Here is a 25,309-nt window from a genome sequence, read left to right on the forward strand (position 1 = left end):
GTCATACCCTTCGGGAAAAACAAGGTAACCCCAAGCTACCATATAGGTGGCAATCCACTAAGCACAGAAGAGGTTATCAGGGACCTGGGGACCCAGGTTGACAGTGGCCTTTCTTTTGACACTCACATTGCTAAAGTGGTTAGAAAGACCTTCTACATTGCCCACCTGATGATGAAGGGATTCACATCCAGATCTAGTGAGGTCATTGTTCCCCTGTACTCTTCACTTATCAGACCAATGATCGAGTACAATGCCCCATTCGGGATGTATCTCACCTGACATCTGCAGCAATTGGAGAGACCCCAAAAGTTCCTCACCAAAAGGATAAAGGGACTCCAAAATCTGTCATATGCTGCCAGATTGAAGAAACTCCAGCTCTATTCAGTCGCATACCGTCTGCTCAGAGGTGACATGTGCCTGACATACAAGGCCATGTCCAACCTGGAATTAATGGACATGCTCCACCTCAAAAAATCCAAATCCACCAAAACCACTAGAGCAAGCGACTTAAACCTTAGCACGGATATAAATAGGATGTGCTGGAGGGATAGATTTATCACTCAGAGACTCCCTATGCTGTGGAATAAAATCCCGGTCCATGTGAGGCAGAGCACCTCAATGACTCTGTTCAAGAGAAATCTAGACCTGTGGATGGGAGATCGTAGGTTTACCCCGGGAATCATCTCTGTGTCACTGCTGGACAGAGGCACAACAAACTAATGGGCACAGTATTTTTTCATATAAGAGGTGGCGTAAGCCACAAAAATTTGGGCTAGGCTTATAAATGCCTTAGGGCAGATAGCCTAGTATAAACCTATGAACCTATGAACCTATGAGAGACACAAAGTCATAAAATATCAGGATTTGCAGGCAGAAACAAGGGCAATGTGAAAGAAGGATATCCAGACAGATCCTATAGTTCTAGAATCTATAGATATAGATGCTACTAATTTCAACAATTCCTTTCTTAGAATTCTCCACAGACTGGCACCAACTAGATCCATCAGAATCAAATCCAAGCATACCCCTTGGCTTTCTAAAACTACAAAGCAAATCATGCTAAATAGGGACAAAGTATGGAAGCTTTGGCAGACTTCTAATAACCCCTTCAATCTTACCCATTATAAACAAGAAATCTTGCTTTTTTCCCACTTTTCTGAGATTTAAAAAAGTTCAGTAACAGGCTTGCTGTTCTTGAACTGTTTGTAAGTTTCTGTGAGGCCATTTTTTGCTCGGGCTAAAGGGAAGTCTCTCTGTTGATCAGTGGCAGTGAAAAACATTGAGCAGCCTGCCTGCCCCTGTGGGAGTGGTTACTGACTTGAAACTGTAGTTTTATTGGCCATTTTGGGTCACTTCCAAAACTCCTTTATCTTCCTCTCTTAAAACCCTCTTTTGCACGGTTTTGCGCATTTTTGTGCATAGCACAACAGCGGGCAGCGCCGCCTAATTGGGTTTAAACTATTCCTGGCTCCACAAAGTCTGCTCTTCACTTTTTCCCTTAGAACTGCTCTATCTCTCAATTTAAACACCATATTCTCATTCTAAGGCCCTTCACTGGTCCAATTAAGTAATCCTACAAGTTAGCACTATTAAACCATAAGCACTACTTACTCTTATACTCTCTACGATTACCCTGTCCTCTATTGGTCCGTCTTAAATTCAGTTTCCCTATATTACTCTAGCATGTCCAAAGGTCAGTCAATGGTTCCCTCTCCAGTCCAGCTGGTGAATCTGGGAATTTTGAGGCAATATTACAACTGTCTCATGTACACAGACAACCCTCTCCTCCTCCAAACAGGTTCAAATATATGTGAGAGATGCAACTATTTAGCCAAACTGGAGGCTGAACTCTCTCATCTCAAAACTGGTGTAACCAGTCAGGAGGAGAAGGTAACCTCAAACAACACAATTCCAGTATCACATAGTCCCTCCACATCAGCGAACCAAACACATAAATACACAAAAACATACTCGGAGGCTCTAAATAAAAATCTACCTAAGCAACAGAGACATCCAAAGCAGACATCCAAGCAAACGCTACCTCAAAACAAAACACACACAACACATAATCCACAAAGTCAGTGTGCCAAGCAGCCACAGCCCTTAAGGCTGAATAACACACCTGATACTCTTGTTATAGGTGACTCTATTGTCAGACACACTGATGTCCCACTCACCAGGCTGAATAAAGAGAAGGTCATGGTGAGCTGCCTGTTGGGTGCTAGGATCTGCCACATAACGCAAGCACTCAGGTCACTCCAAAGCAAATACAAATATGACTCAGTCATTGTACATGCTGGTGTGAATGACCTGAGACGTACCTCCCTGGACTACATGAAAAGAGACATAGAGGAGCTCTCTGATCATGTAGCCCAGGCTGGTATGACCCTGAACTTGAGCAGCATCTTACCCTCACCTAGAATGATGCCACAGTACAAAGACAAAGTGATCGATTTTAACAATTGGCTAAAATTTTGGTGTCATTCAAAGGGGATCCAGTGTCTGTCAGCCTGGGATGACATGCTCGACAAGCCACGTTGCTTCGCTAGGGACGGCTTGCACCTGTCACCACTGGGCTTTTGGATATTGGCAAAGGCTCTTGCCACCCCCATAGTGCCTTTTTTAGGCAAGACTCAAAAGTCAAACCCACCCCCATAGACAGCACAAGGAACAAGAAACTAAGGGTAATGCTGCTAAACGCCAGCAGTCTTAACCTCAAGATGCACGCACTCGAAGCTCTCCTCAGTATGGAGAACATCGATATCTGTGCAGTGACAGAAACCTGGTTCAAATCTCCAGAGAGCACCGCAGCACTACCAGGCTATATCTCATATCATGCTTTTCGACCCCAAAACCTGGACCGAACCACAAAAGGAGGAGGAGTTTCCATATTTATCAAGGATATCCACACCTCCAGGTTAGTGGCATTGCATGAAGTATCGGAGACCATCCATGTGCAACTAACAGTGGACAAGACTGCTTTTCAGTTTATAGCATCCTACAGACCACCCTTTCAAAATCAGGAATCCCACTCGACTTTCCTGAAAACATTGGAGAACATGAAGATCTCTCCGAACACCATTATATTGGGTGACTTCAACTACCCAAACATTGACTGGGAGCACTACTCAAGCCCCAGCACCTTAGCCCAAAGGTTCCTGGAAATTCTAAACTCAAATGCTATGGAACAAGTAGTCACCAGTCCCACAAGAGGGGACAACATACTAGACCTGATCATTACCAACATGGGGACTCTATGCTCCACACCAGAAGTATATCCCTCAATGCACGCACTCGAGGCCCTTCTCAGTATGGAGAACATCGATGTCTGTGCAGTGACAGAAACCTGGTTCAAGGCTCCTGAGAGCACCCCAACACTATCAGGTTTTACCTCTTATCATGCGTTCCGGCCCCAAAATCCGGACAATACCAAGAAAGGAGGGGGGGTATCCATATTCATCAAAGACACCCACACCTCAAGACTGGTGGCAACGCACGATGCATCGGAGACCATCCAGGTGCAATTAACCATAGGCAAGACTGCTCTGCAAATTGTAGCATGTTACAGGCCACCCTCACAAACTCAGGAACCTCACATGGCCCTCCTGAAAACACTAGAGGGGATAAATGTATCACCAAACACCATCATACTAGGTGACTTCAATTACCCTAATATAGACTGGGAACACTACTCAAGCCCAAACACCCTAGCCCAAAAGTTCCTGGAATTCATAAACTCAAATGCCATGGAACAACTAGTCACCATCCCCACAAGAGGAGAAAACATACTTGATCTCATCATCATGAACATGGGAGCACAATGTTCAACACCAGAAGTATACCCCTCACTGGTGAGATCAGATCACAAACTAATCTCGCTGGAGGTCCTCATCCCACCCCCACCTGAAATAAAAAAGACCACAGTAAAGAACTTCTCGAAAGCCGACTTCACACTTCTAAAGACTAGTGTGGTCTCCTTTAAGGCCCCCGAGCCAGCGGAAAACAGTACTCAAGCCGCTGAATCACTTACAAATGCCTTCTACCAGCACCTGCAGGACTGCATGGATAAGGCAATCCCAAGCAAAACAAAGACTCTTTGCACCAAAGGCAAGCGTCCAGTCTGGTGGACCCCAGCCATAAACAAACTCTACAACAAAAGGAGGAAGCTACTACAAGATAGAGCAAAATCCTTAAAAGGTAAGACACCCTTGATCACTATAAGTAAAAAACTAAGAGCTCTCATAAAATCATCCAAAGCAAATTTTGAGAGAAAAATAGCTAAAGACTCAAAAGACAATCATAAGGCCTTCTTTAGCTATGTTAGAAACCTGGGAGGAAACTCCCAGATATGCTCAGAACTAGTTCAAAATGATGTGAAGATTACTGATCCTACAGACATTGCCAACATACTGGCTGACAGGTTCAGTGCAAACTTCTCTCCTCCCCAAAAGGAGAGATATCTATACCAAGTGATTGCAGCCCCCAAACATCTCCAACGCCCAAGTGAGAACTGCTCTCTCCAAAGCAAAAACACAGCATCCATGGGACCTGATGGTGTCCCCGGCTGTGTGCTCCACGAACTCAACGAGGAATTAAACCCACAGCTAGGACAGCTGTTTAATCATTGTCTTACCTCTGGATACGTACCCAGGGAGTGGCGCACTGCAACTGTGGTCCCACTTCACAAAGCGGTGCCTCCACCGACCCTGAAATTACCGCCCATTAGCTTGACAAGCCTTATCTGCAAAGCCATGGAGAGGATCATAATGGACCTCATAAATAAAGACATAGGGAATTTGCAGACTTTGGATCCATCCCAGTTTGGCTTTGTCAAAGGCAGATCATGCCTTCTAAACTTGGTTGACTTTTTGAAACAGTCACCAAAGCCATTGATGAGGGAAAGGCAGTCCATACAGCCTACCTCGATCTGGCGAAGGCCTTGATACAATGCCCCACTCGGGTATCATTGAAAAACTCATCAGCTTAAATGTTAACCCATACATCACAAGATGGGTTGCAAACTGGCTGAGTGACAGAACCCACAGGGTCAGAGTTGCTGGCGCCATGTCAGACTCAAAGCCTGTCACAAGTGGTGTACCACAGGGCTCAGTCCTGGGCCCACTCTTGTTTGGCATCTACTTTTCCAAGTACAAGCAAACACAGGAGGGTTATGGCTGACAAAGTTTGCAGATGACTGCAAACTGGGCGCCATAGTAGAAAACACATCTGACACAGATATCCTTCAGAAGGGTCTCACAGAAACGGATAACTGGTGCCAGAGCCATGGCCTAAAGTTAAATGCCAAAAAATGCATAGTCATACCCTTCGGGAAAAACAAGGTTACCCCTAGCTACCAAATAGGTGGCAATCCACTGAGCACAGAAGAAGTTATCAGGGACCTGGGGACCCAGGTTGATAGTAGTCTGTCATTCGACATCCATGTAGCTAAAGTAGTTAGGAAGACCTTCTACATTGTCCACCTTATCATGAAGGGATTCTCATCTAGATCAAGGGAGGTCATAGTCTCCCCATACTCATCACTCATCAGACCAATGATTGAGTACAATGCCCCATTCTGAATGTATCTGACCCGACACTTGCAGCAGCTGGAGAGGCCACAAAAGTTCCTCACCAAAAGGATAAAGGGTCTCAAACATCTGTCCTATGCTGCCCGACTGGAAGAACTCCAGCTCTATTCAGTCGCCACCGCTTGCTCAGAGGTGACCTTTGCCTAACATACAAGGCCATGTCAAACCCAGATTTGATGAATATGCTTCACCTCAAAAATCTAGATCCGTCAGAGCCACAAGGGCGGAGACTTAAACCTCGACACGGCTATTAATAGGACGTGCTGGAGGGATAGATTCATCACCCAAAGACTCCCTATGCTGTGGAATAAAATCCCGGTATATGTGAGGCAGAGCACCTCGCTGGCCTTGTTCAAGAGAAATCTTGACCAATGGATGGGAGATCACAGATATACCCCAGGAATTACCTCAGTGTCACTGCTCAACAGAGGCACAGCAAAATAATGGGTATAGTTCCCCATACTAAAGGGGTGGCGTAAGCCACAAAACTATGGGCTAGGCTTGTAAATGCCCTCGGGCAGATAGCCTAGTATGAACATATGAACCTATGAACCTATGAACCTATGGTAAGATCAGACCATAAATTAATTTCACTGGATGTCCACATCCCGACCCCACCCCCAGCCCAGAAAACCACAGTGAAAAACTTCTCAAAAGCGAACTTCTCACTTCTCAAAACCGAAGTGGAATCCTTCAAGGCCCCAGGGCCAGTGGAAACTATGGCCCAAACTGCAGAATCCTATATAAACGCATTCTATGGACATCTCCAGGAATGCATGGATCATGCTATCCCAAACAAAACCAAGACCCAATCATCCAAAGGCAGGCGTCCAGTCTGGTGGACCCCTGCCGTAAATAAACTGTACAACAGAAGGAGGAAGCTACTACATGATAAAGCAAAATCCCTAATAGGGAAGGCATCTCTGATCAGTACTAGCAAAAAATTACGATCCCTCATAAAATCCTCCAAGGCCAGCTTCGAGAGAAAAATTGCACAGGACACCAAAGACAATCATAAGGCTTTTTTCAGTTATGTTAGAAACCTGGGATGCAACTCCCAGACTTGTTCTGAGTTGATTCTAAATGACAAAAAATACACTGAACCCACAGACATCGCCAATATCCTGGCAGACAGGTTCAGTGCAAACCTTTCCACCCCCTCCCCCCCAAAAGAGCAAGTATCTATCCCAGCAGAGGGCTGCCTCCCAAACATCTCAGAAGCTCAGGTGAAGGCTGCCCTCTCCAAAGCAAAAAACACTGCTTCCATGGGACCAGATGGCATCCTAGGTTGCGTCCTACATGAACTCCAAGAGGAACTAATCCCTCAAATAAAACAGCTATACAATCTCAGCCTCAGTACAGGATATGTGCCCACAGAATGGCGTACAGCAACAGTGGTCCCACTCCACAAAGGTGGAGCCTCTACGGACCCTGGAAACTATCGCCCCATAAGCCTGACTAGCTTAGTCTGCAAGACTATGGAGAGGATCATCATGGAGCTCATAAACAAAGACATTGGGGACCTACAGACACTAGATCCTACCCAGTTTGGCTTTGTCAAGGGCAGATCCTGCCTTTTGAACCTGGTTGACTTCTTCGAAACAGTCACCAAAGCCATAGATGAAGGGAAGGTAGTCCTCACAGCCTATCTGGACCTTGCAAAGGCATTTGACACAATACCCCACTCGGGCATCATAGATAAGCAATCCAGTTTAAATATAAACCCCTATGTCACAAGATGGGTTGCAAACTGGCTCAAAGACAGAACCCACAGAGTGAGAGTTGCTGGAGCCATGTCAGACTCGAAACCGGTCACAAGTGGCATCCCACAGGGTTCTGTCCTGGGACCACTCTTGTTCGGTATATACTTTTCCGAGGTACAGGCAAACGTGGGAGGACTATGGCTCACCAAGTTCGCAGACGACTGCAAACTGGGTGCCATAATCAACTCTCCAGCTGACACAAACATCCTTCAAAACGGTCTCACAGAGACAGATAACTGGTGCCAGTGCCATGGTTTAAAGCTAAATGCCAAAAAATGTATAGTCATACCCTCTGGCAAAAACAATGTGCCCACAAATTACCACATAGGCGGAAACCCATTAAGTACAGAGAAAGTTATTAGGGACCTGGGGACCCAAGTTGATAGCAATCTCTCCTTTGAAAACCACATTGCCAAAGTGGTTAGAAAGACCTTCTACATAGCCCACCTCATCACGAAGGGTTTCACATCTAGATCAAGAGAGGTAATCGTGCCACTTTATTCATCCCTCATCAGGCCCATCATAGAATACAATGCCCCTTTTGGGATGTACCTTACCTGACATCTGCAGCAATTAGAAAGACCCCAAAAGTATCTCACCAAGAGGATCAAGGGTCTCAAACAGATGCCATATGCTGCTCGGTTAAAAAAACTCCAGCTCTACTCAGTTGCATACCACCTACTTCGAGGCGATCTATACCTGACCTACAAAGCTATGTCAAATCCAGAATTAATGGACATGCTCCACCTCAGTAAATCTAAATCCCTTAGAGCCACATGCTCGAGGGACTTGAACCTCAGCACAGAAATAAATAGAACTTGCTGGAGGGACAGGTTCATAACCCAGAGGCTCCCTTTGCTCTGGAATAGAATTCCAGTTCATGTGAGGCAGAGCACCTCACTGAATCTCTTCAAGAAGAATCTCGATAAGTGGATGGGGGATCGTAGGTTTGTCCCAGGGATTACTCCCGTGTCACTATTAGACAGAGGCACAGTAAACTAAACCTTAAAAAGGGCACAGTATACTCAAATCAAGGGGTGGCGTAAGCCATACAGAATCGGGCTAGGCTTACAATTGCCCCAGGGCAGATAGCCTAGTATGAACCTATGAACCTATGAACCTATGAATTCCGTAACCAATTTAAAAAACTTATCCGAAAAGACAAGCAACAATATTTCTTGAACCTCCAATCAAATAGGAAAAATAATCCTAAACTCTTCTGGTCCTCGATAAACAATCTTCTAAACCCTGGCACAAAAAACAACCCTTGCCCATTCCCCAACATGACACTCAACCTTATCGCCTCCAAATTCAACTCTTAGTTCATCGATACCATTGCAAATCTCACTGCTTCATTTTCTTCCCCTCTTCCTAGTAATCCTAACCATAACTCACCTTCCTCCTCACACTTTCCTCAACATAGCTCATTCCCAGCATCATCTACCCAACATCAAGAAAAATGTCCTATCTGTCCAGAATTTAACCTTTCCTCTATCTCTACTTCATATATAAAAAAACTCTTACTAAAGCTAAAAACTTGCTCCAACTCAGCTGATAAGATTCCATCCAAATTCCTCAGAATTGCTGCTGAGTCAGTAGCTTATCCAATTAGCATCCTAATCAACAGGTCAATCCAAGAATCCGATGTTCAATCTTTATGGAAAAAAGCCATTATCCTATTTTTCCACAAAGGAGGCCCCTCCTCTGACATCTCAAACTTCCGACCTATAGCTCTTCTTTCCCCTATATCCAAAATTCTCATAAAATGTATCCAAACCAAACTAGTTAACTACCTGTTAAATAACAATATTCTCTCCCCTACACAACATGGATTCTGTCCTGGCCACAGTACCTCTACTGCTCTCCTATTCTTTGTAGATATTAACAAAATCCGTGACTCTAGCCATATAGCATCCACCCTTTTCCTAGATCTTTCAAAGGTTTTTTGATACCATATCCCATTCCATCCTTCTTTCTCAACTCTCCTCTATAGGGCTGTCTTCTTCATCCCTTGCTTGGTTTGAAAGTTATCTACATTCCAAACAGCATGCTGTCAAATGGCAGCACTCAGTCTCTCCATTCCTCCATAATCCAACAGTGTCCTCCAAGGCTCAATACTTTGCCCCCCCTGTTTAATATTTTCATTAATGATTTACACCACGCCTTACCTCACTCCTCCCTAGTTCAATATGCCGATGACTCGACTATAGTTTGTTCTGCCCCTAACCCCATCATCCTACAACAAATGACACAAACAGCTTTCTCTGTTGTTGAATCCTGGCTTCACCAAAATCACCTGTCCTTAAATGCCAAAAAAAAAAAGCTTATGTTGTTCACCCCTAAAAAGAATACTTCTATCAATGTCCAAGACTTTAACATTCTCTCATTGAACTCCATAAAGTTCGAACTCATCACCAATACCAAACTCTTAGGGGTCATAATTGACAGCACTCTAAAATTTGAATTTGATCTTCATATCCAATCCAACATTTCCAAAACCCACAAAAAGCTTGGCCGCCTATACAGGCACTATAAATTACTCTCTCCTGCTACTAAACAAGCCCTTGCCCTCTCTTATCTGCTTCCATTTCTAACCTACGGTGCTCCTCTACTAACTAATCTGCAGTCCTCTTTAAAACTGAAGTTAGAATCCTGTTATAACAAAGTTGCTAAATTTGCTTCTAACTGTCGTTATTCTACTCATCATTGTATAGCCTTAAAGCATCTCCACTGACTCGAATTCCCACAATTCCTGGTACATCTCCAACTAACTACTTCTCATAGACTAATATACAAACCACAAGACTGCCCTGCACTCAACTCCTTATTCACCCCTTACTCCCCCACTAGGTCACTATGGTCAGAAAATAAAAACTTACTTCAAGTCTACAAACCAAACCTTTCAGTTGGTAAACTTCTATATTCCTGGACTATGGTCAGGCACTGGAATGAACTCCCCTCTTCTGTACACTCTGAACAACACCCCTTCAAATTCAAATCTCCCCTCTAAAATCATCTTCTTTCCAAGTGGATCTGCAGCTGCAGTACACTCTCTAACTCTGTCACTTAACACTCTCTCTCCTTTATTAGCACTCCTTGTACTGCTCTCTACGTAATTTAACTTACAATCTTTGCTGCCTCTAAATTCACTTTTCTATCCTGTCTCTTAATCTCACTACTACATCTTATAGCAGCTAGGTTATATAGTAGCAAGTTGCACCTCCTTACTGATTAATTACATGACTGACTCCGTTGTAAACACTGTAACTACCTTGTGGTAGCCACCTCTGTACTGTTATGCAGAGTTTCTATGTATGAACCAGTTTTTCTGTGTAAAATGTACCTCATTGCTGGTAGCATTTATGTATATGTTTGTAGTAACATATGTAAATATAGAAACCACCTTGTGATAGTTACCTCTGGAATGTAAAGTAGTTTTCCTCATTGTATTAATCTCCCTGGGCCTCCACTGAAAATAGGCTCTCGTCAATCCAGTGGACTTTCCCAATAAACAAATGTAATAAATAAAATAAATATAGTAATAGGAGCAATGGGCCTTATAATAAAGAATTTACAATTTTACTTAATATGTTACCGATACATGTAACACTGTATGAATTGCTGAAGGAGTCATTACTGGGTACATTGTGTACTTCTGGCTAACATAAAAGACTGAAACAATACGAATTTTATTAATTTAATCATACTTTGACTTAGGAATGGCATCCATTCCCATCATGGCATTAAAAACCCAAAAGACATGTAAAAAATGTAAAAAACAGAGACAATACATAAAATGACAACTCTTGTATCATAGGGTTGTTGGACTGGTACTGTATAGGTTATCATTATGTCCATACAATGAGTTATAGTACAGTACCAAGGAGTTTAGAAACTGATTCTGTCTTCAGGTGAAGGCTAAAAGCCTCACCAAAGGTATATAGATAATATCTGGCTATGTTTTTAGAGTTCATATACAAAATCATAGGCCTTCATTTACCTTATCAGAACTTGGTACCACTAGTTAAATTACAGTAAGGAAGGATGTGAGCAACTGATTTCCTTGTCCATGGCTATCCTGATACTCACTTGCATTCTAATGATATATTTTGAGATCTTATGCATATGCCGCGGTGGTACGGCAGTAGCGTTGTTACCTGACAGCAAGAGGTTCTCCTGTTCGATTCTTGGCTTGGCTTGGGAGTGCCTTCTGTGTGGAGTCTGCATGTCCTCCACGTGGTTGGGTAGCATTCGAAAGACATGCATGCGTAAATGGGCATGCCTTCATTGAAGGTTGGGCGTCGAGCTGGCACCTTGGCATTTCGTAAAAATCTACTGACAATCATTAGTGGACTGGAGTTCTGCTGTAGCGACCCCTTACTGGGAAAAAGCCGAAAGACAATCAACATGTGCCACATCCATATTTAACCTTCCTCCATCTATTTCGGATCAAATTACCTCTTTAGTAAGGCAGTAGTTCTCATCCACCACTCATTGATTGATTTTGGTTTTACTGTACTTTCCTGACATGATCTCTACTTGGCGATTCCAGATAGGTTAGAGACTGCAAAGGTACAGCTTCTGCTAAGCTGGGACTGTTAAGGTCATCTACCAACATTGATTGATTCTGTAAGTGATCATTTCTTGAACTGCAGGAGCATGTTAGACAATTTAATTATCCGATTCCCAAATGAGCTGCAGAAATGACTGAGACACACTTAGGTATCTAGATGTTGTTGCTAGATCCACAGTTGCTTCCTGATCACAGAAACAGAGATTCTCATATGAAAAGCTGTATTTAATAAACACCTTTTCTGCACATGGTATCAATAAACTATGCCACCGCTATGTCCCAAGAATCCCATAGCTCATACCTAGACCTACTGGAAACACTCATCAGACCACATACCATATTTATGGGAGACTTTAACTACCCCTCTATTGAATGAGAAGCATACATGACTCATGGACTTCATCAACACAAATACCATTGACCAGACAGTGTTCACACCCACCAGAGTTTCAAACATACTGGACCTGGTACTCACCTATATGGGAAAGTGCTGCACACCCTTCAGTATCACATGGTCACTGGTGAGGTTGGACCACAGAGTTGTCTCTTTTGAAATAAAAATCCACTCGGTAGCCCCAGCAAGTCCTGTAACAGTTAGGAACTATACAAAAGCAACCTACATCCTATTATGTGACAGTTTGTCAAAGTCCAATGCCCCATCTTAAGCCAGAGTTCACAGCAATCTATGTACAATTGTTCACAAAGACCCTGTACAACCAGGTAAATGGCTGCATAGAGGCAATTGTACCTACTAGAAGTAAGCCAAAGCAAACTCTAAAAACAAATCACACTGTTGGAGTCCTAACCTTAATAAGGTATAACAAAAGAAAAAAATGTCATGGCTAAAATCAGGAACAGCTACTTTCATAATGATTAGAGTTCTCTGTTTAAACTAGATAGGAAAGTAAGAGGATTAATTAAGTCCAACAAGGCTAATTATAAGTTCAAGGTAGCCTCACAGGCCAAAGGCAACCACAAAGCCTTCTACAGCAGTATGCAGAACTGCCACCTTTACTAAGAAAAGCAACACAGTGAATCTGCTGGCTAACAAATTCAGCTCAAAGTTCACCTCCCACCCACCTCCACCTTCCTCCATGAAATACCAACTAGCATAATGCCAACTATTCGCAGGAAGCAGGTCATGGTGGCGCATGTTAAAGGCAAAAACACAGTCTCAATGAGCCCTGGCAATATTGCAGGATGTCTCCTAAATAGCTTGAAACATGTTCTATCAGGACCACTTGAGCCACTTTTCAACTACAGCCACAAAACAGGCTTTGTACCACAAGAATGGAGGACTGCAATGGTTATACTACTTTATGAGGGTGGACCATCAACTGCCCTGGAAACTACAGACCCATTTATCCTGACTAGTCTAATATGTAAATCCACAGAACAAATTATTATGGAAAGGATCAACAAAGACATAGGCAACCTTCAGACAGTGGACCCAATTCAGTTTGGCTTTGTCAGGGGAAGGCCATGGCTACTAAACCTGGTGATCTTCTTTGAGAAGGTTCCAAGGCAATGGATGAGGGGAAAATGATGCACATCGCCTACTGGAACCTAGTTAAGGCATTCATTACAGTACTACACTCAGGTATATTGGCAAACTCACCAAACTGGACATAAACCCTTACATAACTGACTCACAGACAGGACACAAGAAGTCGTAACTGGTGAAACTGCTTCCACTAAGAGACCAATCACCAGTGCAGTACCTCAGAGTTCCATTTTGGGACCACTTCTATTTGGCATCTACTTCTCAGAGGTAAAGGATAATGTCAAGGACCTTTGACTGACTACATTCACAGATGGCTGCAAATAATGAGTCATCATAGATTTCACCCCATGACCTAAACATCTTACAAGAGGGTCTTACACAGACAAATGACTGATGCCAAAGTCACAGATTAAAACTTAATGACAAGAAATGCATTATAGTGCCTTTTAGATAAATGTCCACCCAGGCCAATTACTCCATCAATAAGACACACCTAAGAGTTGACCTGGTAGTCATGGACCTGGGAACATATGTAGACAGTAATCTGGCCCTTGATCAACATGTGGCCAAGGTAGTAAGAAAATCATTCTATATCATCCAACTTATAAGTAAGGGCATGGCATCCAGGTCCAAGGAAGTCATAGTGCCCATTCATTCAACCCTTATCAGACCCATCACTGAGTCTAATGCCCCCTTCGGCATGCACTTAACCAGACATATGCAATAGCTGGAATGCTCATAAAGGTTCCTTACCAGGAGAATCCAGGGTATAAACACATTGTTCTATACAGACTGCCGTTAAGCCCTATCTCTATACTCGGTCTCCTACAGGTTATTGAGAGGCTATCAATACAAGTCATCTTTGGATCCAGCTCTAATGAACCTTTTGCACATTCACAAAACAAACAGCATCAGAACCACTAGATGCAAAGATTTAAATTTTGCTTGAAAACATAAATAAGAGTTGGCAGTTCAGATATGTGTCTCAGTTGACCCCCATGTTCTGGAACAGCCTCCCGAGCTATGTGAAGCATTGTCCATCCTTAACCCTATTTAAGTATAACCTTGACCAATGGAGATGGGAAATTGGAAATTCACCCCAGGTCTGGTCCTCTGGCCCTCAGATAGAAACTATTCAGAATCTAACATAACCCCCCCCCCCACTCACACACATAATCTTTAATAACTTCATAACTAATATACACTCTCCTAATAAATGACCATGATACATGGGAACACAACTGAGTGTCCTGCATGTCTAGGCTTACAAAAGACCTTTTGGTCATTAGCCAGGTATTTACCTATGAACCTATAACACTAATAGGGTCATAGGTTCTTACTAACTGTACATCCCAGGAGGCCATAAATAAGCTCAGCCACATCACCCAATACTAATAGGAGACTGACAATATATCTAAGTAGACTTTCCCCACATATCCTAGGTGAAAACTTGTAATCATCCATCTAGTTATCCAGACTGGTTTTAAAGCTTGGTAGGATACTACAGTGCTTCCTTGATTTGAAATGGCATTTAAAACAAACTGTCATAATACTGTTCTAAAATATACAACTTTATGGCTTCTCCACTGCAATATATAACTGTTTTACATAACAGAATCTTTATTGTGCCTGTTATCAACTTATATATAAATTTCATTACTCCTCACGTCAGAGTTCTATAATGTTCTGTTCTTGGGCTGTTGCTGTTTTTCACTGTTTACTAAAGATGTTGACTGACAATTACCTAGCCTAAAATGCTTATTTTATGATGAAATAGTCATAACTACATCATATAGATCTGTTAAAAAACATAAATTCTACTTTGCAAAAGGACTTAGCAATGTTATGTTTCTTTTTTTTCAAAACATTTTTATTTTGTTTTTCTATTAAACATGAACAATCAAAATATTTCAAACATACAATATATACTGAATAAACAACTGTTTACGCTATATACAGTCGTCCATGACAAACATTGGCATTATTCATGATTACTTATCAATATGTATCTAATAAATTTTGTAGTTTTTTCCATGCTATTCTTTTATGTTACATTAGATGTTCTATAATAAATGGTTTGCATTTGTTTTTTACATACAGATTTTGCTAATGTAATAAACTCAGCAAACATAAGATCTTGCTTTTGTTTCCATTTCAGTGTAATAATCTTTCTGGCAATAGCTAACATTGACCAAAGAACAGGTAACTAATGTTTAAGAACCACACTTGGGGTAGGTACATTAAATAATATCAATGAACTCATGATTTGACAGTTATCAGACCATAAAGCTTTTGTGAAATGTCTGAAATCACTCCAATAACATGTGAGAATTTAACATTCAATGAACATATGAATCCAGCTGGCTTCAAGAATTTCACCACATCTCCAACTTTACTTTCTTTACTTTTGATTATAAGTTCAATTTTGTGTGGGGTGTAAAAGCATCTATGAATAAAGTTCCAGGTATATAATTTCCAAAATAGTGATGATGAGGTGTTATTGATTTCCGTAACTGTTTCTTGCTTTCATTTCATAGAGGTTCTCCATTAATCTTCATAGAGTAATTCCAAAAAACTGGGTCAAATGTAAGCAATTCATCTCGTATGATTTTATATATAGGTGATATGCTCAGTTTATGTTCCATATTCATCAAATTACACCATATGAATAATTCTAACAACCTTGGTATACAATCAGTTTCTAGATTTATCGATACTCTTACTTTACTTTCAATAAATTGCCGTAATGATTAGACACATAACCAGTTATCTTGGCTAACATTAAATCTGGCTAGAAGAAAGTTTATTGACTGGATGTTCTTTTTATCTATGAATTGGTGCCAGAATTTTAAGTCATTCTCTTTAAGGTTCAACATGTTATTAATATTAAAGGAATCTAAACAATTTGGAGTATAAGCTATGGGAAATATAAGAAAAGTGTTTGTTTTAAGATATAATTGTTATCTATTATGCTTTTAAAGATGTAAAATATTTGGTGTATAACATATGAGAAGTGGCTAAATCTTTTATTATATAGACAATAGTCATGAGGTATCCAGTATATTTTGCTGATTCTGAATGATTCATTAAACTGGGTTTCTACATTTCTAGTGGCAATTATATGCATCTCATGTAGTTGTTGGAGGTATATACATAAGATCTTGTATATCCAATGTAATATTATACTGATAATAACAGATTTGTAATATAATTCTATGTTAGAAAATCCAATCCCATTACTGCTCCGGGCTCTAACATGCCATTTATATATGCTATTGTTGCTTTTTGTGGAAAACAAAGAAACGTAAGTAATAATGAATCTATTTGTTTAAAGAATTTTTTAGGTGGGGGTAAAAATCAGTGATTGTGTATAAAATAAAATTTTCAGCAAAATAATCATTTTTATTAATGTAAGTCTGACTTCCATAGTGAAAAACATTTTATGCCATTGTTAGTTAAATCACTGATTGTAGCTAAAAGATTGATATAGTTTAATTTAATGGACTTTTTCCATGTGTTCTTTATACTAATCCCTAAATAGACTATTATATCATTTTCCTAATTAAATGTATTATACTTTAGTAGATTTCTATTTATTTTCTTATTGATTAATAATGTTTTGGTTTTATTTTGGTTAAATTTTAGCCCTGAGATTTACCCAAATTGATTCATAGCATTTATAATATGTTGCATAGAAATGTCTATATCACTAGAAGTTAATAAAATATCATCCACAAATAGCTGAATTTTGAACAGTATTCCTCATTTAAGTGAAATCTTTTCATGTTTGTGTCTTTTCTAATATATGAAGCAAAAGGTTCAGTTGATAGGGCAAATAATAATGGGGACATCGGACATCCTTGTCTAGTCCCTTTCTGTATTCTTAATGGAGATGATAAGCATGAACCAGTTTTAAAATATGCTTGTGATTCATTGTATATTTTCAGTATTAAGTTAGTAAAATCTGAGGGAAATTTATATCCATCAAAAATTTTATGTAAATATGACCAACTAATGGAGTTGAATGCCTTGTCTATATCCAAACTTATAACAGTTAATTGCTTCTTGGTTTTGATCACAATATATATTAAGGATAATAATTTAATAATACTATCATGTAGTTTCCTATGTAAGATAAACCCTGTTTGGTCATAATGTATTAAATTAGGTAGTATATTCTTTAGTCTCTTAGCTAAGATGGACATAAAAAGTTTATAATCAATGTTTAATAATGAAATACGTCTATAGGATGCATATGATTTGGAATCCTTGCCTTGTTTCAAAATAGGATAAATTATTGAGTGCTTCCAAGAAGGAGGAATTATTAACTCTCGTTTAACCATAGTGAAAGCATTTAAAAGAATCTTTATTATGTAATCTGGAAGAATCTTATATATTTCTGGGATAATCCCATCCAGTCCTGGAGCTTTATTGTCCTTCAGGTTTTTAATTTATTTTACTTCTGTTAATGTTATTTGTTTATTTAGCATATTGTTTTGTTGATTTGACAACTTAGTATTTATATTTCCCTGAAGAAATGTATCTACTATATTATCTGTCTCTAGAGGTGAGTGCGTGTCATTAATTGATCTATAATATATTTTAAATGCTTCTAATATACCTCTTAGATCAGTTGTCCTTTTAACTGAGTTATTTATTACTCCTATATTTGATTTCATTGATGTGATTTTGTTTATTGATTTGCTTGGATCTGATATCCAGTTTATATAAATGTCTAGGGTTTACAGAATAGGATTGTAATTTTAGTTTTTCTAGGTTTATAGTATCTTTGTGATTTAATTTTAGCCATGCATTTCACAAATGAAGTTTGGTGTGCAACAAAGAAAGCTATCTTCTTTTCGATCTTCTTTTATAACTTTGATAGCTAGAGTTCACTGACCTTCTATCACTCTTATAAATTCTAAGTAGAGACTTCTCCAAACAATGTTTACTATATCCTACAATTAGTATGTACAAGATTACATCCTGAGCCTGTCTTTGAAACTGTTGTTCCTCAGAACACAATCTCCTGGCTCTTAACAACTCGACATATGGTAATGATTCAATAAGATGCTTACGATGAGAACTTTCTACTAACAAAAAAAAATCACTGATGCCAGCTTGCAATACAACTTTGTATGAATCTGTCCTTCTTTTAGATAAACACTTACATACAAAAGCTGAATCTGCTGCAGCTTTTCATTTTTAGTAAAGGAAATCCAAAATGTATTACTATTACTAATATTAAAAAAATCTTCAAAATCTGTGTCCCCCTCACTATAAACAAATCATCTATATTAACATTTTCAAAACTCCACCTTTTGCTGAAAATAATCATTATTATACAATAATTTATTTTCTGCATAGAATAAGCAAAGGCAGACTTTGCCCCTATTGTTGTTCTCTTCAAATGTAGAAAAAATTCTCCACTGAAAAAAATAATCGTGGCAAACAAAAATAAAGCAACTGAATAACGAATGAAAAAACATTCTTATACTGTACTATTTCTTTCATAACCTGTACTCCAAAAATAATAAATGTATATCATGTTATCACATCTACTGTTATCAAAAATATCATTCTTGCCAACTAGCTGTCTTAATTTCATCCAGGAAATGTATAGCATTTCTAATGTATGAAGGCAAACCTGCAACATATGGTTGCAACAATGGATCCAACAAACTACCCATTCTTTGTAATGGGCCATTCACTTGTGAGACTATAGGTGCTCCCTGTGGCTATCTCATATTTTTATGAATCTTTATGAATACAATGCCCCTTTTGAAATGTACCTCACAAGACATCTGCAGCAGCTGGAAAGGCCACAGAAGTACCTCACAAAGAGGATTACTGGCCTCAAACAAATGCCCTACACTGACCGCCTCAAAAAACTCCAGCTTTACTCCGTAGCATATCGCCTACTCCGAGGTGATCTCTGCCTAACATATAAAGCTATGTCAAACCCAGAGCTGTTGGACATGCTACACCTAAAGAAATCCCAATCCCTCCGAGCTACATGCTCTAGGGACCTAAACCTTGTCACCACAATAAACAGGACATGCTGGAGGGATAGATTCCTGTTCCAGAGACTTCCTATACTCTGGAACAAGCTACCCATCTATGACAAGCAAAGTTCTTCATTAGCACTCTTCAAGAAAAATCTTGATGAGTGGATGGGAAATAGGAAATACACCCCAGGGATCACTTCTGTGTCTCTGCTGGACAGTGGCACAGGAAAATAACTTTCTTGGGAGGCGTAAGCTATGGAACCTTGCTGGCTAGGCTTACGTAGGCCCTTTGGCTGATAGCCTAGTACCTACCTATGAACCTTTGGTGTAGTGTAAACACAGGTGTTTTAGGATTATTTAAAATAAATTGTCTAATGCTTGTTCAGAAAAAAATGATTTCACCAACTCCCTTGCGTAATAGTTTTCATAATTCATTTTGAACAGAGCTCAGGGAGTTGCTGTTGACTCTCATAGGATCATAGGAGATTACTAGGCAAATGGCTCTGCGGCCCTTACAAGCCTAGCCAAGAGTTTATCCCCAAAAAAGAAACTCCAATCAGCACCTGCCACCCCTGTCCATGAGGGACACAGGTGGAACACCTGGGACAAATTTGTGGTTACCCATCTACTCATCAAGGTTGCGCTTGAAGAGGATCAGCAACGTACTTTGTTTGACATGTATGGGGAGTCTATTTCACAGATGGAGTAGCCTCTGGGAGACAAACCTGTCTCTCCAGCAGGTTTTGTTAATGTCACATATTAGATTTAAGCCTTTCAATTGGGTACTATGCAAGGAGTTAGACTTATAGATATGGAGCATCTCTAGTAGAGCAGGGACTGAGATTGCCTTGTAGGCAAGGCACAGATCACCTCTGAGCAATCTGTATGATTCAGAGTAGAGTGGTAGTGATTTCAGCCTGTCCACATAGGACAGGTGTTGGACGCCATGGATTCTCTTTGTGAATTATTTCTTTGGCCTTTCCAACTGGTGCAGGTGTTTGGAGAGGTACATACTAAATGGGGCATTGCACTCAATTATTGGCCTAATGAGGGAGGAGTACTGAGAGGTAATAACCTCCTTTTTTCTGGATGCAATCCCTTTATTTATGAGACGAACAAAGTAAAAGGCTTTTCTGACCACTGCTGCTACACAATGGTCAAATGTGAGATTCTTGTCAACTTGTGTTCCTAGGTCTCTCACCACAAGATGTGCTTAGGGGGTTGCCATTAATGTGGTAATCAGTAGGGACTGTGTTTTTGCTGAATGGTATGATAATACATTTTTTTACATTTAACTTAAGGCCATGACTTTGGCACCAGTTATTTGTTGCTCTGAAACCCTCTTGAAGTATGTTAACATCATTTGGGAAGTCAATGAGAGAACCCAACTTATAGTTGTCTGCAAAGCTGGCAACCACAGGCCTTTTGTCTTTGCCTGGACCTCTGAGAAGTAGATGCCAAACAATAGGTGTCCCAGGACAGATCCCTGGGGGACACCACTAGTGACAGGTCTGCTGTCGGAAGTGGTGGCACCTATTTTGACATTGTGGGTCTTATCAGTGAGCCAGTTGGCCACCCACTTGATGAGATAGGGATTTACGCCAAGTTGTGTTAGCTTTTCGATGATGCCTGTGTGGGGGATTGTGTCAAAGGCTTTGGATAAGTCAAGGTAAGCTGTATGTACTGACTTTCTCTCATCCAGGGCCTTGATGACAGTCTCAAAAAAGTCAACCAGGTTCAACAGGCAAGATCTGCCCTTGACGTATCCGAACTGGGTGTGGTCAAGTGCTTGGAGATTACCTATGCCCTTGTTTATGAGGTCCATAATAATATGCTCCATGGTCTTACAGAATCAGACTAGTCAAGCTAATGGAGTGATAATTTCCAGGATCTGTAGTGGCACCACCTTTGTGCAAGGGGATGACAAATGCAGTTCTCCACTCTGCTGGAATAAAGCCTGTACTTAGGCTATAGTTGAATGGGGTGTTCAATGCCAAGGCTAGTTCTTGCTGGAAGTGGTACAGAATACAGCCTGGAATACTATCAGGTCCCATGGAATCTGTGTTTTTTGCCTTGGATAGAGCCTTTAACACTTGATCTACAGAGATGTGAGGTGCAGGGCAAGTATAAGGGATGTTAAATAGGCCTTTGGTGGGGACAGGGGGGTAGAGTTTGCACTGGACCTATCTGCTAGTAGGTTGGCTAAGTCAACAGGATCAGTGTAAGTGGTAACGTTAAAAACTAATTCAGAACAGACCTTGGCTTTGACATGGAGGCTTGTGACATAACTGAAAAAGGCTCAGTGGTTAGCCTTTGTTCCAAAGGCTAGTTCATAGGTTCATAGGTAGGTACTAGGCTATCGACCCTCGGGCCTATATAAGCTTAGCCAAAAAAGTTCCCTGGCTTTCACTACCCAGAAAATTATTTTCCTGTGTTCCTGTCAAGCACAGCCACAGAAGTGATCCCCGGGGTGAATTTTTTACTACCCATCCAATTGTCAAGATTTTTCTTAAAAAGGGCTTTTGACATGAAAGGATAGTCTGTTCCAGAGCATGGGAAGTCTCTGGGACAGGAATCTATCCCTCCAGCATGTTCTGTTTATTGTGGTGACAAGGTTTAGGTTGCTGGAGTGTGTGGTTCAGAAAGAATGGGATTTCTTTAAGTGTAGCATGTCCAACAGATCTGGGTTTGATGTGGCTTTGTATGTCAGGCAGAGGTCGCCTCTGAGTAGGCAATGCGAGACAGAGTAGAGCTGGAGTTTTTTGGGACGGTCTGCATATGGTATCTGTTTGAGGCCGGTAATCCTCTTAGTGAGGTGTTTCTGCCGCCTTTCTAGTTGTTGTAGATGTCTTATGATATGCATGCCAAATGGGGCATTGTACTCTATAATGGGTTTGATGAGGGATGAGTAGAGAGGAACAATGACCTCTTTTTTTCTGGAGGAGAACCACTTTGTGATGAGGTGTGCCATGTAGAAGGATTTTCTGACTACTGTGGCAAAGTGATTATCAAAGGAGAGGCTACTGTCCACCTGTGTCCCAAGGTCTCTTATCACACTTTCGATGTTTAGTGGGCTACCGCCTATGTAGTACTTCATGGGTACAGTGTTTTTCCCAAAGGGGATGACAATGCACTTCTTGGCATTGAGCATTAGGCCATGACTTTGACACCAAGCATCAGTCTCAGTGAGGCCCCTTTGTAGAATGTCCACATCATTACGCAATTCTATTATGGCTCCTAGTTTGCAGTCATCTGTGAACTTCATTAGCCAAAGACCTGCTGTAATAGCCTGGACCTCTGAGAAGTAGATGCCAAACAGGAGAGGACCCAGGACTGAAGCCTGTGGTACTCCACTTGTCACTGGTCTGAAGTCGGATTTGGAGTCGGCTACTTTCACTGTGTGGGTTCTGTCAGTGAGCCAATTGGCCACCCATCTTGTGACATAGGGATTTATGCCCAGTCTAGTGAGTTTATCTATAATTCCAGAGTGGGGGATGGTATTGAAATCCTTGGTTTCAATTCATAATTGGCTTTGGAGGTTTTCACTAGTGATCTAATTTGCTTGTTGTGGCTAAGGAGGGAGGTTTTCCAATTGTGAATTTGTGCCGTTTTACCCTTGAACAGCAATTTCTTCCTTTTGTAGTAAAGCCTGTTGATACAGGATGTCCACCACATAGGTTTGTGATTCTTTGAGGAGCAGGTTTTAGTTCTGTTGGGTATGGCTGAGTCTATGCAGTTGTAGAGGTGCTTGTATACTGCACTGGCATACAGTTCAGCATAGTTGTCTACATTGTCTGAGGGGGGAGCAGTGGTGTGAAGTTACTGATACCCTCCCTTAGAGGGTTGTAGTCAGTTTTTGAGAATTTTTTTAGCCTAGTTATGGCTTGGGGGGGGGGAGTTGGACAGGATAGACACTTATAATGAGACAGACCGATGGTCTGATCTCGCCAGGGAAGAACTTACTATGGAGGTGGTGCAGTAGTCGCCCATGTTGGTGAGAATTAAGTCATGTATTCTTCCTCATTATTTAATAACCAATAGAACATTTCATTATAAAAATGTTTTGTCATTACCACTATATTTCTCTGTTATTATTAGGTATTTCACTACCAAATCATTATTCTAATGCAATTCCTTCAATACCAGCCATTCTGCTGTATTTAAGTTAAATTTTACATAATACGTAGAATTTTTTAAAACTATTTTACAGACTGCTGTTTAACAATATTATAATATACCAATACTGGTGTATCATTAAATGCAGGAGCAAACTGTTTCTAACTTTTAAATACATGTTTTCAACTAAATCATTAAATACAGCATTTTCTGCACTACTCACTGTATTTTTAAAAGCAAAATAGTATTTCAGTTGAAGTTTTGTAATAAGCAACCACAGGTCCACAGGTACTTCTGACAATAATGATTTCACTGTTGGAACTTTAATTAGAAACTGTATAACATATTTGAATAAACTTATTTCCCCTACAGTCATGACTACAAAGACTTTTGACAAACATAATCTATCATTAACATTACCTCTTGTGTGGGAAAAATATCTGTGCAGTTCACTATTTTAAAAAGTCTGACTCAGAATGTCACTTGAATTTGCAGTCTCAGTTATTGGTTATACATTTTGTTTCCCCTTTTTCCTTCCAAATCTTTCAATAGTGTTCCTTCTTCGCACCATTATTTTGGTTGATTTCTTCACTGTTGTTCCTTCCCATCATCCCTCGCTGTCTTCTGACAAAAACTTTGTTTGTAAAAGCAGGACATTTTTTACATTGTTTCTAAGGAAAACATTCACTTCCACATTACATATGAGCATATTTTTAATCATTTTCTCTCTTTTATGTGTAGGATTTTATTTTCACGTATTTGTAAATCCTCAGTAATAGTTTACAATCTCTCTTCCACTTGATGTAAATAGATATGCTGGTCTTGCCAGATCACACCCTTTATACCGTTAATCTTTGCCTCACGTATACCACACTGACATTTATCAAACTCGACCAGAATTTTCAAGAACTCCAAAGATTAATTCAGTACTGCCTGTTCCTATCTTTTTTTTCAAATCCATACATTCCACAACAAAGGGGAAAGAAGGTTTTACAAAAAATAATAACCCTTTGAGGGGAAATATTATGTAATAGATATTGTTGCAACAACAGCATATTCAGTTAATAATTTATTTGTTTTTGGCATTGTGACGATTGGGGAGAGATGGGCGAAGGCTGCCAGCCTAGTCAAACAGAATTTCATACATAATTCTATCAACTGTATAAATAAATGTAAAATACAGGCTTGTGTTTTTAAATGTAAGAAAACACTGTAAAACGTGAACTTCAAGATTGTTGCAACATTGCCATCTGCTGTAAGGAAAACCAAGCCAAGTATTTCAAATGTGTCTTTTTAAGTTGAAAAGATCTTATGAATCTCTTTAATGTTTTACAATTCGGCTCCAATGCGGCTGGATGAAGGTTTCATGACAATTGTTTTAAGGCTAAAGTTTATGACCAAAATTTAGATGTGGAAGGTGCTTTATTGCTCTAGTTTCTGCTAGAATGTATATGTGAAATGCCTTGTATTGTTGTAACTTTCTGAGTAGGTGTTAGATTGCTAAATAATGCAGTTTGTGGCCTGAGAACTCAGACCAGGTGTTAAGATGATGCAGTTTGTTTGCTTGGAAAACCTAAGTGTCAAAAATGATGTAATTTGGGGAGGGACCCAGCAAACATGTTTGTTAGTAATGTTTAAATACTATTTCTCACAAGAGACTAGAAAGAATTTTGACTTTCGACATCTAACTTATCAACACTCTGCCTTGTGCTCACATGTAAGTTTTAACACTGTGATTTCTTCTAGGAATAGTTAAA

Source organism: Protopterus annectens, chromosome 1.part1 (genome assembly GCF_019279795.1).
Source record: "Protopterus annectens isolate FY-2018-M chromosome 1.part1, PAN1.0, whole genome shotgun sequence".
Taxonomy (NCBI): domain Eukaryota; kingdom Metazoa; phylum Chordata; order Ceratodontiformes; family Protopteridae; genus Protopterus; species Protopterus annectens.